This window comes from Armigeres subalbatus, chromosome 3 (genome assembly GCF_024139115.2).
Source record: "Armigeres subalbatus isolate Guangzhou_Male chromosome 3, GZ_Asu_2, whole genome shotgun sequence".
Classification (NCBI taxonomy): domain Eukaryota; kingdom Metazoa; phylum Arthropoda; class Insecta; order Diptera; family Culicidae; genus Armigeres; species Armigeres subalbatus.
This window is the reverse complement of record NC_085141.1, coordinates 131,767,898-131,783,066: the sequence shown is the minus strand read 5'-3', so window position 1 is coordinate 131,783,066 and position 15,169 is coordinate 131,767,898. Positions and strand designations below refer to the sequence as shown.

The window sequence follows — 15,169 nt, the reverse complement described above, 5'->3', positions numbered from 1 at the left end:
CTTTGTTCTAAATCCTAGGCTCTGGGCTTGCTGAAGCCCTTGAATAACATAAAGTATGTCGGATAACCATTTTAACCTCAAAATGAATTCAACGTTTCAAAATTACTCTGTAGTGAAGTTTTGAACGCAATCTTAGGTTTTGTCCGGGATTTGTATGAGGGCCCGCCACTGTGCAATGGGTGGTCTTCAGAGCAGAATTTCCACTGAAAGTTATTCGGAATACGCATCTATTTTTTTGAGGTTTTACAAATTTCAACCTCCGTGGGATGTTATAATTCAACGACGTGACGATTTTCAAAGTATCATGCACAAATTTGTTTCATAAGCGGAGTAATACTAAAAGACAAATATTACTCACCACACAAATAATTTTCACCAGAATTAGGATAACTTATAAAATGATATTTTTTCAGGAAATAGAGTATTCAATTAGCGTCTTGTGTATTCTATTATCACCAACATTGAACACTAAAGTTCCTAAAAACTATTGCATAAATTAGCGGGAATTTTTTTTTTTTTTTTTTTTATCTTTATTAGAGAGACTTGCAGCCCTTGGCTGGCTCGTCTCTGAAAGATTATTATTACTGTAATACATTCAAAAACAATACAATTCAAATTATTTTCTTAGATCTAGTATTGTAGACTTTCCACTCTGATTTGGAAAAGTTTCCGTCGTTGTCTGGGCAGCTCTGATCTTCACAAGTTCTTTTACATTCTTGTTCTATGGATTCCGTTTCATTAGTTTCGTTTGTTCCAGTTGACAATCTTCTCCTTGCCGCCGCGGTGCCGTATTCAATATCGTTGATGTTAATTCCGTTTTCACTATTGCCGTCACCGTCATCGTTTTCGCCTTCACTTGGATCGGCTCCTGCCGATGGGTTATCTGTTTTGTTTTGCTCATCGTCGTTGTTCTGTCTATCGGTTGAGTTTGATGCTTCTCGGTTTTGATTTTCTTCGCTCGACACTGTTGATGTACCAGAACCAGAGACATTTGAGGTAACCAACGAGGTATGGAAAAACTTCTTCCCGGGCATCCCGAACGGCGTTCGAGTGATACGACTGAGGCAGGAGATGCAAATACCATCCCGTATTGTAATCGAAAACGAGTCCACACTCGTTACTTTCCGAGACGTAAGCAAGCCAGTCGAGCATCATTAGCGGAAATTGTTATTTGCCAAAATTATTTGAAGCGATTACTAATTCAGCTAAAACGAATAGCCACCTACTCACAGGGCATTTGTGTTTCTCTGAAACAACAAACTGATCTAGACCACTTCGCTGGTATATGTAAGTCTTTTCGCAGCGCCATTCCTTCGCGGTGTTCGTTTCCAGTACCAGCCTCGCTCATTCATGTTAGCAACCCGTTTGAGCACATGCGCACACCACGCCCGATGCCAACAGGTTTTGACAGAAATCCTATTGGATTGAGTGAACCAGACGCGGCCTGTTTCTATACCTTTCTCGTTTCGTTGCTCGTGTTGGGTCGGTCCACGCTCGCATGTGGCTGCCGTAATCGTCGGTGGCACATTGGTACCACGATAAGAGATGAAGACGGAAAAGGTTGTGTTTATACACAAACCAACCTGATGTCTTTCAAAGCGTGTTGTTGACCAGTTTTGTTTTGGTTGCACAACGGCAACAAACTGTCACGGAACTGGCTACGGTTTGGCCATTTAGCGTACGGGTATTTTCGAGTTTGTAGATCCATTAGGTATTCAGGATTCAATTACAGTGCGATTAGTGACGAATTGTGGGCTGTGGTAGTGGAAATAGTTGAAACTGTAGAATAGGAGGAGTTCAGTGTATGGCAACAACATTTGAGAAAGTGAAATTGTGCCTACGAACATGATTACTACGAGCTGATAACGCTGGAGATAGTAAAAAAGGTAACGTGTTGTGTGACCATGATTGGAAAAATGATTCACGAGCAAATACAGTTCCTATAGGATTGGTCGGAAGCAATAAATGGTATCCTTTTTTGTTCACGTAAGAAAACCAAGTGAAAGAGTGTCAATTAACCGGTTTATCAACAAGAAAAGTTTGCTCCTGGCGATTCCTATAGGGTTTTACACAAAACATGGTTCAAGACGAATGGTAAACAAGAAATCTTACAATGTTGTGACGAAACATGAGAGAGGGAGAGAGCTTAAGCCGAGGAAAAGTGATAGGGGAATCCCAGCATATGACGTTGCATTTTTGTTATTAATATTGAGTGACCTTGAAAATAAAGCAGTATTGGTTGCACGTGATGTGGAATTAATTAGATGACTAGTGATGACTGCTTTAATAACCGAAATAATAAGTAGAATCATCGTACTATTTCAGCCTTATTCCTATTAAACACTGAAGTGCTTACTTATATAGGAATGCAAATTACTGTTCTTGTGGAATAGTAGGACAATTCTTCAAGTGATTCATATTTTGCAAACCGGTTCTTCATTCAAGCTGCAACTAAACATTTTGATGATTTATTAAAAATGAGACATCAAAACTGTTTCACAAATACGAATGCACGCGATGTGTAGAGAAGTGAACTGATCAAGGCCATAATCCACGAACTGACCAAATCACAATTGGAAACAATTACCATCCGATTTGAAGACAAAAGTTAACAATCAAAATTCTCACCGCTAAAAGCATTGAATGGGAGTGCTATTAATAGTTATTCCGAAGTTCTATATTATGAAAAAACAGCGACGGCATTCATTATTCGATTCATTCAACACTCTCAAAACTGCGGCGAAGAATTTAAACACCGCAATCTTACATAAAACCAAAGACGGAAGCTAAGTAAATCGGAATAGTAATCATATCGTCGAAGACAAAATACATGAGGAGCATAAGAAGTTGGGTTCGGAGATACTTCAAGCCAAGAAATCGTACTTTCCTTGGACTTCGCAGGACACTTCGATTTAATAGAATTTGTCGTCGTCCTACGAAATTGATCATTCCCGAACAATTATCAGACTGGTATTCCTCTACGAACACGAGACGTGGACAATGCGTGTGAAAGGCCAACGTGTACTTGAAACAAAAGTGCTGCGACATTTATGGAGGGATGCAGATTGAAGACGGTGCATGGACAAGGCTAATGAATGATTCATGAATTTCAGCAGATGTTAAAATGGTTCTTGACAGAGATCCGACGGGCACTAGAAAGCGAAGTGTATAGCGAGCAAGGTGATTCGATTAGGTGGAAAGACTCTTCCGTGGTTGCTGACGATGTGAAGTTGTTGACCGAGCAGAATGTAGAAATCTTACGCTACTACGGTCTTAGTCTTAATAAATGAGATTATCAGTGACTCAGATTAATGACACAATAGCGGTCGTAATTCGCCCATGTTGAAGAGCTTGAAACCTTTCAATATGGAGCCTGATTCCTCGAGCATGAGTAAAAAATTAGAATTTGTGAAATTGAATCCAATTTTAATAGATGCTGATGTCATCAGAGAGAACTTGAATCAAGAAGTCAGACGTATATCGTCATTTTCATGTATTTGAAATTTTCTGATAACCTTCTGAAGCTTGGACCTGTGTTTTGTGATACATGGGATAGAATACATCTATTGCATACGCTCATGGTCGAACCCTAGAATAGGCCTTAGGATCTACACGCTTAATCAAAGATCTTTCGGCCTGATTCGAAAGTTATACATGCCCTTTATGGTACATAGAATGGAATGCGTCCATTTCAAATGTTCATAGTCATCCAAGAAAACCCTACATGTGTAACTACATGTGTAACCAGGGATTTATTAGCCTGTTTTAAATTTGGTACTTGTCCTTTGTGGTGCATAGAACTGAAGGGTATACCCCGTTAGGCATAAGTACGTTAGGCATAAAGACGTTAGGCATAAGTACGTTAGGCATAATGGACGTTAGGCATAACGGACGTTAGGCATAATGTATGTTAGGCATAACGGACGTTAGGCATAAAATGACCCAAAGAACAACTTATGACATAAAGAAGGCAGAATTATGCCGATCGTCCATTATGCCTAACGTACTTATGCCAAACGTCCGTTATGCCTAACGTCCATTATGCCTATCGTACTTATGCCTAACGTCCTTATGCCTAACGTACTTATGCCTAACGTCGCGGACCCAGAACTGAATGCGTTTATGGCATATGCTAATAGTCATCCTGGAAATTTCTGGAGTTAAAATGTTGGGCTTTCACGAGTAAATAAAAGGTCTTTAACCTGTTTAAAATATAGTACATGATCTTTGCGATTTTGGCCCAATTTTTTCCCTTACACACGTTCTTGGTTTGAAGTTATCTCGTTCCATTTTATTCATATTTTGCATTTCCAAGGAATAAACTGTTACGTATATGAATGAAGTTTGTATACTACCTGGAACCCATGACAAGAGCTACTTGGAACGCAAATATGCTTGTTTATTCTTCAATAAATGCCTCCATTACTGAGGTTGATCTACAAACCTTGACTCTATGGAGTTTGAAGACTACCTGAAGCCCACGACACCAACAAAAACTGCTTGGAATACAAACATATACCAACAAGGGGTCACACAACTTGTTTATTCTTTAATAACTGCCTCTATTACGGAGGTTGTAGACTACCTGGAACCCACGACGAATACCAAGAAGGGGTCACACAACTTGTATATTTTACAACAGCTGTATCTATTAAGGAGATTGATTCACAGACCATGACTCTATGGATTTCGTATAATACCTGGAGTCAATGATAACAACAAGAACCACTTGACATGCAAACATATACCTAGAAGGGGTCACATAACTTGTGCATTCTTCGATAACTGTCTCCATTACAGAGGTTGATCCATAGACCTTGACTCTATGGAGTTTGTGGACTACCTGGAGCCAACGACAACAACAAAAACTACTTGTAAAACAAACATATAGGGGAAACCGCCAAATGTTGAACGGCTAAAATTCTTGCCTATTGTTGAACGCCCATAAGAAATTCCCGTGCGTTCAACAATAGGCGACGAAATCAGCCGTTCAACATTTGGCGAATTATCCTACCAAGAAGGGGTTACACAGCTTATTTATTCTTCAATAAATGACTCTACTACGGAGGTTGATCCACATACCTTGACTCTATGGAGTTCGTAGACTACCTGGAACCAATGACAACAACAACTACTTGGAATGCAAACATATAACAAGGAGGGGCCTCACAACTTGTGCACTCTTTGATATTTGTCTCCATTACGGAGGTTGATCTACAGACGTTGACTCTATGGAGTTCGTAAACTACCTGGAGTCCACGACAACAAAAAGAATTACTTGAAATACAAACATATACCTAGAAGAGGTCACACAACTTGTTTATTCTTCAATAACTGCTTCCATTAAGGAGGTTGATTCGCAGACCTTGACTATGACCTCTATGACGTTCGTAGACTCCTATAACCCATGACAACAGGTAATACCACTTCGCATGCAAGCATAAATGTTGTTCCTAAAACATCCGAATTACTTGTCTCATCTAAAAAACAACCTCTGAAACTAATCTTAATTAGCTTCATATAAATAAAAAAAAAATTCACTCCTATAGGGCGTAAAAAGAGGGAGCATTATTTCGAATTCAGTGCGTAAAAAGAAGATATGTAAACGAGAGAGAACGTAAGTAAACGGTTAGTAAACGGCTTCCGATTAATCTTAATGCTTCGGAAATGGCTTTACAGTCTTGACAAAAACAAAACACTGTTATTTAATCTTGTCCAACGTTTCGGTACGTTTGGGACCTTCCTCAAGGACTCAAATTTTACAGGTTTATCCGTTGAGGATAAACTGCCCCCTTGAGAGCAACCTGTCGATAAAATCTGGAAGGATATGATGTTATAAACGAAACCACAGTCCACCAGCTGCTTAAGCACTAGGGGAGTGCAAGTGCAGGTCTAGAGAAACCAGACCGATGTGTTTTCTTGGTCGAAGGCGCTTTGGAGTACATCTCCAATTCCGGTGATGTACGAACTGGCCCATACCCCGGGCTGAAGACGTCAGCCTCAAACTTTTCACGCAGCCTACGATTAACCAGCCTCTCGCCGACCTTTGATACAGAGGAGGTCAACGAGATAGGCCGGTAATCAGTGGTCTTCTTCTTCTTACTGGCATTACATCCCCACACTGGGACAGAGCCGCCTCGCAGCTTAGTGTTCATTCAGCACTTCCACAGTTATTAACACGTACGTCCCCAACCCCCATTTTACGACAAAACTAAAAATTCAAAACCATGCAGCTCAGCCAATTTCTAACGGATTTTCAAGCAATCTTCTGGAATCGATCACAAAATTCCTATAGTTTTAAGAATCGAGGACAATTTTTGTGCAATGGCCATGGTTCCGGAGATATTCCGGGGAGTACTGGGGTTACCTCCCTCCCGGAAAAAATGGTCACTGGCAGATCGACTTCGAAATCCATCGTGCGACATGTCAAACTTCATGATTTTGCAAAACAAGTACACTGGAGTACATTTCGGCGATTTTCGATCGAATTGGTCACCCTCCGGGTGCTTCCAGGGCCTGGTTCCCTTGGGGAAGTGGCCAATTTTCGTTGAATCTTGGAATCCATCTTGCGACATGTCAAACTTCATGATTTTGCAAAACAAGTACAATGGAGTAAATTTCGGCGATTTTCGATCGAGTTGGCCACCCTCCGGGTACTTCCAGGGCCTGGTTCCCTTGGGGAAGTGGCCAATATTCGTCCAATCTTGGAACCCATCTTGCGACATGTCAAACTTCGTGATTTTGCAAAACAAGTACACTGGAGTATACTTCGGCGACTTTCGATCGAATTGGCCACCCTCCGGGTGCTTCCAGGGCCTGGTTCCCTTGGGGAAGTGGCCAATATCCGTTCAATCTTGGAACCCATCTTGCGGCATGTCAAACTTCATGATTTTGCAAAACAAGTACACTGGAGTATATTTCGGCGATTTTCGATCGAATTGGCCACCCTCCGGGTGCTTCCAGGGCCTGGTTTCCTTGGGGAGGTGGCCAATTTTCGTTGAATCTTAGAATCCGTCTTGCGACATGTCAAACTTCATGATTTTGCAAAGCAAAACAATGGAGTACATTTCGGCGATTTTCGATCGAATTGGCCACCCTCCGGGTACTTCCAGGGCCTGGTTCCCTTGGGGAAATGGCCAATATCCGTTCAATCTTGGAACCCATCTTGCGGCATGTCAAACTTCATGATTTTGCAAAACAAGTACACTGGAGTACATTTCGGCGATTTTCGATCGAATTGGCCACCCTCCGGGTATTTCCAGGGCCTGGTTCCCTTGGGGAACGGCGTGGTTCGGCGTGAACCAGTTTCAAGCGCCAAAATTTCTTCAGAAGTATCTCCAGGAATTCTTCCAGAAGTTCCTCTACGAGTTTTTTCAAAAGATCGTCAAGAAATTCCTTTGGACATTCCTCCAGATATTTCTCCATAAGTTTTTTTTTTAATCATTTAGGTGTTTTTTTTAATTCTAGATTAAGTTCAACACCTTCTCCATAAGTGCCTCTGGGAAATTCTTCCAGATACTCCTCCCGGATTTCGTCTGGAAGTTCCTTTAGGAAGCTTTTCCAAGAATTCCTCCAGGAATTCCTACGGAAGTTCCTCCAGGAATTCCAACAGAAGTTCCTCCAGGAATTCTTGTTTAACTTTTCAAAAGGACCTAAGTAACATTTTTTTCATGAATTAATTTGAATAGCGCAATCAACTATTGATTGTAGTATTCAAATTAATTCATGAAAAAAATGTTACTTAGGTCCTTTTGAAAAGTTAAGCGAGAATTCCTCCGTAAGTTCCTCCAGGAATTCCTCCGGAAGTTCCTCCAGGAACTCCTCCGTAAGTTTCTCCAGGAATTCCTCGGGAAGTTCCTCCAGGAATTCCCCCGGAAGTTCCTTCAGGACTTCATCCAGAAGTTCTTCCAGGAATTCCTCTGGAAATTCCTCCAGGAATTCTTTCCTAAGTTCCTCTGGAAGTTCTTCCGGGAATTTCTCAGGAAGTTCCTCCAGGAATTCATCCGGAAGTTTCACCAGGAATTCCTCCGGAATTTCTTCCAGGAATTCCTCCGGAATTTCCTCTAGGAATTCCTCCGGAATTTCCTCTAGGAATTCCTCCAGAATTTCCTCCAAGAATTCCTCTGGAATTTACTCCAGGAATTCCTCCGGAAATTCTTTCAGAAATTCCTCCAGAAGTTCTTCAAGGAACTCCTTCGGAAGTTCCTCCGGGAATTCCTCCCGAAGTTCCTCCAGGAGTTCCTCCGGAAGTTCCTCCAAGAAGTTCCTCCAGTTATTCCTCCGGGAGTTTCTCCAGGAATTCCTCCGGAAGTTCCTCCAGTAATTCCTCTAGAAGTTCCTACATTTATTCCTCCGGAAGTTCCCCCAGTACTTCTTCCGGAAGTTTTTCTAGTTATTCCTCCGGAAGTTCCTCCAGTAATTCCTCCGGAAATTCGTACCGGAATTTTCCCGGAAGTTCCTTCAGGAATTCCTGCCGAAGTTCCTCCGGGAATTCTTCCGGACGTTCCTTCAGGATTTAACCAATATGCTCCACCAGAAATTCCCCCGGAAAATACTCCAGAAATTTGGTGGTCAATTCCAGTTTCCAGAGGCATTCCTGGAGGAACTTCTGGAAGAATTCATGGAGAAACCTTCGGAGGAATTCCTGGAGAAACTACCGGAGGAATTCTCGGAGGAACCTCCGGAGGAACTCCTGGAGGAACTTCCAGATGAATTCCTAGAAGAGCTTCCGGAGGAATTCCTGAAGGAACTTCCAGGCGAAATCCAAGAGGAGTTTCTGGAGTAACTTCCCAGAGGCACTTACGGAGGAATGTCCAAAGGAATTTCTTGACGATCTTTTTAAAAAAAAAACTAGTGGAGGAACTTCTGGAAGAATTCCTTGATGAATTTCTGAAGAAATTTTGGCGCTTGAACTGGTTTACGCCGATCCACTCCACCGCTGATCACTAACGACGTGACACCGCCACCGCTGCCTGAAAATGATCTATCACGCCACCGCCGGTAAAATATCAATCAGCGCACAGGTCTACCTGGAAGTACCCGGAAGGTGGCCAATTCGATCGAAAATCACCTAAATGGACTTCAGTATATGACTTCAGTGTATGTTTTGCAAAATCATGAAGTTTGACATGTCGCAAGATGGGTTCCAAGATTGAACGGATATTGGCCACTTCCCCAAGGGAACCAGGCTCTGGAAGCACCCGGAGGGTGGCCAATTCGATCGAAAGTCGCCGAAATGTACTCCAGTGTACTTGTTTTGCAAAACCATGAAGTTTGACATGTCGCAAGATGGGTTCCAAGATTGAACGGATATTGGCCACTTCCCCAAGGGAACCAGGCTCTGGAAGCACCCGGAGGGTGGCCAATTCGATCGAAAGTCGCCGAAATGTACTCCAGTGTACTTGTTTTGCAAAACCATGAAGTTTGACATGTCGCAAGATGGGTTCCAAGATTGAACGGATATTGGCCACTTCCCCAAGGGAGCCAAGCCCTGGAAGCACCCGGTGGGTGGCCAATTCGATCGAAAGTCGTTGAAATGTACTCCAGTGTACTTGTTTTGCAAAATCATGAAGTTTGACATGTCGCACGATGGATTTCGAAGTCGATCTGCCAGTGACCATTTTTTCCGGGAAGGAGGTAACCCCAGTACTCCCCGGAATATCTCCGGAACCATGGCCATTGCACAAAAATTGACCTCGGTTCCTAAAACTATAGGAATTTTGTGATCGATTCCAGAAGATTGCTTGAAAATCCGTTAGAAATTGGCTGAGCAGCGTGGTTTTGAATTTTGAGTTTTGTCGTAAAATGGGGGTTGGGGACGTACGTGTCTGCGAGGTTTCTAAGCCAAGTTACCATTTTTGCATTAGTATATCATGAGGCTAACACGATGATACTTTTATGCCCAGGGAAGTCGAGACAATTTCCAATCCGAAAATTGCCTAAACTGGCACAGGGAATCGAAACCAGCCATCCTCAGCATGGTCTTGCTTTGTAGCCGCGCGTCTTATCGCACGGCTAAGGAGGGTAATCAGTGGTATCGCTGGTGAAGATATTGTTTTTAGTGATCGTATGACGTGGATTAGTCGCCACTCGTGGAGATTAGCATGACTGGTCCATGCGTGATATCTAGGAGTACTATTTTTACGGTAGTCAGAATCTGGAAAACAGAACAGCTATCGGAGGAGTGGAAGGAAGGGGTCATATGCCCCATCTATAAGCAAGGCGGGGGCCTCCTTAGCCGTGCGGTAAGACGCGCAGTTAACCTCGCAGTTAATAACTGTGGAAGTGAATTATTTTTTTGAGAAACTGCATATGTTCATTTTACACTATTTCGAGAAAACAACAAAAAACTGTTTTTGAACAAATTTGCACCGAATCTTTCGATTTCTTCGTTACAGATCAATAGTTTTTGGCAAAACTCAACACCCTGGGGCACTTTCAGTGCAAAAAATGTAAGCAGTACTCCACAATTGCTCTTCAAAGTACGTGGACATATGTAGTTTCTCAAACAAACGAAAAAAAATTTCATACATTCCTGAACAAAAATTTTTTTTTCGTTTTTTTTGCCACAATACGTATTTTTGGACGAGGATTCAGAATATATAAAAATCTCATTTTGGCCAAAAATGTTACATATGCAGTTTCTCAAACAAACGGTTCAAGTGCTTAATGAACACTAAGCTGCGAGGCGGCTCTGTCCCAGTATGGGGATGTAATGCCAATAAGAAGAAGAAGACAAGCAAGGCGACAAGTGTGAGATCATCTTCCGTACACGCTATGTTTAAAGGGAGGATCGTAGTGTGCTGTGCGCGAAGACAGACGTCTTTTTTTCTCAGATCGATTTTTTCCCATGCAACCATATCAGCGGTTTGCATAGTTTCGGCTGCAAGATGGCTTTCGCCGCTCAGAAGATTACATACTTTATAAATTAAATTGTGTTTCATAGAAGGTGTTTGGAAAAGTAAACAAGGAAAATAAGTGCAAAACCCTTATTCGCGGAAGTATTTTTTCATTATACCTATGTAGTTTGTTATTTTTTTCTATCAATGCTTTTTAGAAAAATATGTATCCTGAATAATATGTTTTTGTATTGGACCTTTTATTTTTCATAAGGATATTCTGGAGCAGAGTTTCCCGGGGTGGTGGGTCGCGACCTCCCAGCCTGTGTAAATCTTATGGAGGGGGGTTGCGACCCCCCAACTTTGGGAGGCTGTGTTCTAAAGCGATGTGGCGTAAGTAATAAACATTCAGTAAAGTAATTTTTTGTCGACTCGGCCCGAGGTTATGAAGTCGGTCGTTTTTGGCGTATGATTAGTACCCGTAGGTTTTTAGTAGTGTACAACAATGCTGACTGTTTCGTTGGGCAATGTCTGAGTGGTAGGAGACGGGAGTAGAGTGTGGTCTCAAGTACATACTGTAGATATTTCCATTTGAAACAGTGAATTATCGTCAAGTAGCATTCTACAGTATTGACCGCTATTGAAGTTGATTAAGTTCGATCATTCCATAAGCGACTTGTAGCAGGAATGGATTAACAAACAGCAGAGGTTAATATCTTCGCCAACCTAGGAAACAGTATGAATATTGGATGTTCAATCTCTTCAGAAATACCCATTCTCTTTTCCTAAACCGACTTCTAAATAATCAACAGCAGGTATTTACTAATCTTGGGAAATCGTATTGATTATTAATCAGCCCTGGTAGGAAGTGTTTGAGAAACACATTTATTAAAATCAATCTTCCAATTTTTCAACTCCACAGGAAATGTGATGCATTTTTAAGTGTCAACAAAATTCTTACACCATACAATAAAACTATGAAGGAAATTCAACAAATTACTATTTTTATTTAAAATTAACCTAATTTGATGTCGTTTATTGTGTAACTGCTCCCTTCAACTCTCGCGAGAATCATAACGGCTCGAGGTGGCTCGAAGTTGTTCCCGTCCTACTCGTTCGTTTTTGTCGACAAATTGGCGTTAGCGGAGCGGGAGCAACTTCGAGCTGCTCATTGGACAGCACTAATCGGTGAACTTCTCGCAAGACCTCTCCAATCTAAATTTAAAACGATATGAACGATTATGTTTCCAGCTTTCGAGTACTATTAGTTTTCAAATTACATTCACTACAATACCATAATAAATACCGTCTTCTTTTTTGTCAATATATAGTTATATATCGCGACTCTAAGCTTTTTTTGTGCTCTATTTGAGTGATTTTTAACATATTGAATAGTTCATCACCAAGACTCTAAGCCTATTTTTCCCCGATAAATTTAAAACAGTTTTTGATGGTTTATGTCTTCAGCTCTGTGGGATCTCTTTCTAATTTCGAGTGCTCACAGAAACAGTTATAACAGAATAAATAATCCGATTCTGGATGAAGTTGCCTGCCTTAGTTTTGTTGATGATGTTTTTTTTGCTTATTTTCAAATATGGATGGATGAACAATTCAACACGTATTTCAAAAGATCTTATGATAAATTGCTAATGCTGTTGTATATAGAAATCTCGTCTTGCGACAGATGGGAGCATTCCTCTAAAAGAGCTTCTCTTAGTCCTTGCTATACTTCAGCGATAAGAAACTATCTGTTGCTGTTGTTTTGTTTTTCCAACACACTTCTTCTTTTATATTAACGGCAATAAATGTTGCTCATGGTTTTTACAAATGCATTAATAGAATGCATAAAGGGTATAAATGTTTAAAAAACTAAATACAAACATACTTATAACCAACACGCAAAAACATATAAACGACAAGTAAAATAAATATTAAAATAAACGTAAATCGTCGAAATATTTCTGGCTGTGCATCCTTATTTAACCTAAGGTTGAGATTCAATAAGGGTTGCTGATTGACTTTCCGATAATTATCAACATGGTTAAATAGTCGTGATTTGCTCCTTATTTCCAATTTCATGCCCATTATTTTTCTACTTTCCTCGCTTTGAAAATATTATGTTGCGGGCGCTCGGCTCAAAACTCAAATACACAATCGCTTACTTCAAGCGATTGATTGTTTATCCTCGCGTAGGATGAACATTTAAACAATATTCGAAATATCGGAACTAATTAGTAGAATAGTAGTTGCATAGGTCACATCACTTTCTATGGTGCATCCCGATCTATGTTTCCAATTACCCTACCCAACTAAAAAAACTTTTTTTTGTCTTTATTAGCGAGACTTTCAGCCCTAGATCACAATATATATTTATTCTGGCCTTTGCTTGGCTTCTATTTTGACTATCTTAAAATCTTTTTTCTCAATGCTTATTTCAAATATATCTCTTTTGTCAACTATCTTCCTCGCTTTCCATTTTGTTAGTAGAAAATGCATTTTAGACATAGCTGATTCTTTGAAGAGTAGTAGAAATGCTAGAAAATAGATCAGAGTGCGTTTTCATGATATGCAGATTGTTCGCGAGAATCAGAAGCTTTTGATCTGCTTGTGCGGTCGATATGTGAATAGATTTTATTAATCGCAATGCTGTACTTGAAAACATGCCTCAGAGACGTTTATTTTGGAGATCAAATTTTCTGTCAGAATTGAGTGAAAAAAGTAGATCACGTTTGTTTGTTTCTTGGAAAACAAATGTTTAGCATTCAAAGGTCACGTACAGTCGTGATTTATTTAGTAGGCAGAACGATCGGCCGGTCATCACATAATTTGTTCTGCTTTGTGCGGTTAGCAGAACGATCGCCCGATCATCGAAATGTTGTTCTGCTTTGTGCGGGTGAGTAAATTGATAAGAAAGTGAAGATTCAGTTCGCGTTAGTAAGCAGAACGATTGGCCGGTCATCGAAAATGTTGTTCTGCTTTGTGCGGTTAGCAGAGAGATCGGCTGGTCATCGACAATTTTGTTCTGCTTAGTGCGGTCGGTAATTAAAATAATTAGTGTTCGTTCGACTATGTTTTGTATTGATCAAACTACACGCTATACACGGCATACCGTTTACCAAAACGAACCCTGCCACAATACCTACCCCATATATCCAACATCCCAGTGATTTCTCGTGGAAGTGCAGATGACTCGTCGGCTTCTATCAAAGCGAGTATCATGTCAACATTTTCCTACCCGTTCCTTAATTGACCTGCATTCGGACACGGCCGGCGCTGGTATTGCTTATTTTTGGGTCATCAGTTCTTACACATTGAAGATGATGTTAGTCCCAAACTTCATCTGTTGGTTCTCTGTGTAATTACAGCTGACCTGGCAATAACGGAGTAGCAACCGTGGGCGGTCAATCATGCTCATGCTCATGCTCATGCTCGTACACGCTATGTTTAAAGGCAACTATTATGCAAAGTGAATGCACCTCGGATGTTAAGTCGTTAGATCATAGTTTTTGACCTCTAGTTTAAGGATCTGTGTCGATTAAAATATTTCATCGGTGAAATTTTGACTTTTTTACTATTTAATGTAATATTTTTAACCTAAAAACCTTTTCTGATCTTTTTAAATTTTTTGGAACAAGTTCTATAAAATCCAACCACTGAATTTTCTTCCTGATGCTTTAAGAAACATTTTCATATAAAAACAATTTTCATATGATGAAAGTAGCAGAAGTTATACTGGAAATACTGTTGACACCGAACATATTTTTAACTTTTCGATAGCGAATTCTTGTGTTACTGCATATTTCATACGTGTCTATTAAAAAACCAGCAACCCCGAACCGTCCACTTGTTACCATAAAAACAGAATTTAACGCTGGACAGGCTAAGAAAGATGTTCGATTATATTTCAATTGTGTTCATAATCATCTTCTGGCAGGAGGAGACTATGACACAATTTTAGACAAAACCCCTCCTCCAGCGCTACATTAGCTAGTGGGATTGGTCTACCCAATTTTCGGCACTGTAGCAAAAAAAAAAAACATCAAGACAAATCTGAAGTCTGGACATCAGAGGTCAACGCAACAATTTGGTTTCACTGGGCGTTACTGCCGAAGTCTTTTAGTTAAACAGGGTGAAAGTGAAATAATGCAATGGTTATTATAAGGTATGGGGGAGTCTGCCATGCCACAGGTAGTTGATTGCTGTTTTAGTGTAACATTGTTGGACTTCTATTCAGACGCCATACGAGCTTTTTGTGATAGTTAGATAGCAGCCGGGCTACCAATCACCGAAAAAAATCTTATTTTGAAATTCCATGTTCTTTAATTTTGTGA

The 15,169-nt window shown here is 40.6% G+C and overlaps 1 protein-coding gene across 2 annotated transcripts in view; it reads left to right on the top strand.

The window, feature by feature from the left end:
* The first annotated feature begins 1,605 nt into the window (after window positions 1-1,605).
* Window positions 1,606-15,169, top strand: part of LOC134223622 (furin-like protease 2) — a 1,298,803-nt gene continuing 1,285,239 nt past the window's right edge. Inside the window, exon 1 of one of the 2 annotated variants that reach the window (XM_062702810.1) lies at window positions 1,606-1,886. The gene's annotated coding sequence lies outside the window, so the exon portion shown is untranslated. The remainder of the gene's footprint in view (window positions 1,887-15,169) is intronic. The other variant, XM_062702811.1, reaches the window with a different exon arrangement.